Source organism: Myotis davidii, unplaced genomic scaffold, assembly GCF_000327345.1.
Source record: "Myotis davidii unplaced genomic scaffold, ASM32734v1 scaffold3695, whole genome shotgun sequence".
Taxonomy (NCBI): domain Eukaryota; kingdom Metazoa; phylum Chordata; class Mammalia; order Chiroptera; family Vespertilionidae; genus Myotis; species Myotis davidii.
The window spans coordinates 44,070-46,680 of record NW_006286384.1 but is presented as its reverse complement, the minus strand read 5'-3'; the positions used below and the strand labels follow the sequence as shown (position 1 = coordinate 46,680).

Sequence of the window (2,611 nt, the reverse complement as noted above, 5' to 3'; positions counted from 1 at the left end):
AATAAGAATGTTTTTGGATTCAATTAATGAAGGACTAATCAGAACATTCTACACTGATGTTGCAGAAATTGATGCTTTTTACAGCTGGGGACTGTGAAGTGGGCATCTGTACTGTAAACCTTTGCCCTGTGAGGGATATTAGAGTACCTACTCTAGTTGAAACTGACATGGCTTGTGGGGTTGGTGTGCAAAGTGTGAGGGTACTTAGTCTACTAGTAACTGAACCAACACTTAACCATGGAACTGTTATTCTTCCCACAGAAACGGATGCCTTTTTTCTAAGGATTTAAGTCTACAGTTTGGATCAGTCAAGCAATATCTACCAGGTGGAAATCTAGGACCTGAATATGGCTTGATCAATGGCAATGGGGTTTGACTTCTTTGCCTTTCAATATCTAATAAAACATCCTTTGGGAGGAGAGGTAAGAAACTGGTCAGCACAACACTGGATTGTCAACCGCACATCATCTGCATCAATGGTAGCTTTCTTACCATGGCTTGAACACATTTTTTCATCATCTAGAATTGAGGTCACATATCAGAAGGCAAACTACAACATCTGATTTATAACTCTTGGCTCATATTCTGTAATCCCCATATCCTTTAGGATTTGTGCCATCACCTGTGCATCTTTCGGCATGCTATTGGAAGAAGCCATCTTGTCAGACTCCATGATATCAGTGATCAGATTTCTCAAGCTAAATCACCCACATTAACGTTTTTCAATCTCAATCTCACTGCAAGTTCTTTGCCTAGTGTGGTTTTTCCAACCCCTGGTGTACCCGTGAACAGGATGCTCGGAAGCAACATGGTCCTCAATGCGATCACTCATTCCTTTCTTGAAAAGGCAAATAACTACATATCCAATGCAGTACTTATTTATTGGGAATACTACTTTTTAACTGTGCTATCATATTATTTAGAATATTATTGTGTCGGTTGGCACCACAGTTACAAAGTTGCCTCGGTTTTGATTATTTTTGCTTCTAGCCTTATTTTCTCCATAAACTCTTATATTTTTAGGGTGGGATTTTGTAGAACATAAGATTTTCAGGAGTGCATTTATGGTATTTTAGTAGAAACACCTGGAAATCTTTTGTTTTTGTTGGCTGCCTATGATAAAAAAAAATGCTCCTTTTCATGATAAACTATCCAATTTGCTTATTTGATAGAGTGCTGACATTCACATGTGCTATGGAAAATTAAAATTTCTGTATCAGTATGGAAAATATCAGGAATATAAAGACCAATTTATCTATAATAATAAAAGGGTAATATGCTAGTTAGACTGGACATCCTTCTGGGAGTCATGCCGGACATCCTTCCGGACAAAGCTGGGGCCGAGGTGAAGCCTGGATCCTGGGTGCCTGCCAGAGGCTGGGGGAAAAATGGGTCCTGGGTGCCTGAGGGAAGCTAGTGCCAGCAGCCAGGGAAAGGAAGGCCTACTTTTGCATGAATTTTTGTGCATCGGGCCTCTAGTAAGAATATACAACTAAAATGATGTAACACCATTGTTGGCTGTTCATTTATTTCTTGTTTCAAAACCATAGTTTTATTACAGGTCCATCTGTGAGGGAGGGTGGCACCAATACTCAGCTCAGGAGTACATCCTGCCAAGCTTAAGCTCCCACAGGCATCCCACAGGTCATGGGTATGTGATGCAATTATATCTACTGATATGCAAAGAAAACTGTTGCAGCAATTTGGGGAAATTTTCCTCATTCTGAAAGAAAGAACAGCATCGTTGTATCTTATTCCTCTGTTGATTAGTAGAATCAGTAATTTAGAAATATATCTGAAAACTCAGTCACTTTCAGCTCAGGAATTTTGTCATTTTTTTAAAAAAAAAAATCCAGGTTTGGTTTTCCTCGTATGCAGAGGATACTTAACTGCCTTTTAAACATTTTTCAAGCATGATTTGTCCCGTCGTGGTCTGTTCTCTTCCCCTTGGATGCATCGTTGGCGCTGCCTGGATGCTTGCTGACACTGCCAAGTTTTCATATACTTTCTCATATTTTTCTCAATTTTTTCTCATATTTTGTTCTCTACTTTCGTCTTAGTATTTTTTCATATACCCTTCTCTATATCTATACAGTTTTATATTTAATGGCTATATGTTATCTACACTTTCCTCACCCTAGTCCCAGCCCCATACCGTGTGTGTGAGTATGTGTGTGTGTGTGTGTGTGTATGTGTGTGTGCATGCTCATTGTGTGAGCATTTTACTGGTGAAGTAAAAATATACATAATATTAAAATGCCTTTTGCCATTTCAGATGCATTTTGGAGGGAGCAGAATTGTTTATGTAGCATTTGGTGATTTTATCTAAACAAGACAGATAACAAATACATTGGGATTACTATTCAAACAGACCCCACCATGGACTAAGCACCGTTGTGATAAGTGACTCCTAGGATGAGGAACTTTTTATGGGTCTCTGGTATTTGCAATCAAACTATGAAGAAAATTGAAACTGCCATCAGTGATGGATAAAGCGGTACCCTGCCCCAGACCTGTCTAAGGAAGCACTTATTCTATGTACAGGGTGAAGCAACTGGCTTTCAATTTTATTTTCTACTCACTTTTCAGCAAGGCCAGCGTTGCTGTGTTT

At 39.1% G+C, this 2,611-nt stretch overlaps 2 pseudogenes; both read right to left on the bottom strand.

Annotated features, from left to right (window-relative positions):
• Positions 1-9: 9 nt before the first annotated feature.
• Positions 10-673, bottom strand: LOC102755818 (annotated as a pseudogene).
• A 39-nt stretch (positions 674-712) lies between these two features.
• Positions 713-2,611, bottom strand: part of LOC102756362 — a 5,859-nt pseudogene continuing 3,960 nt past the window's right edge.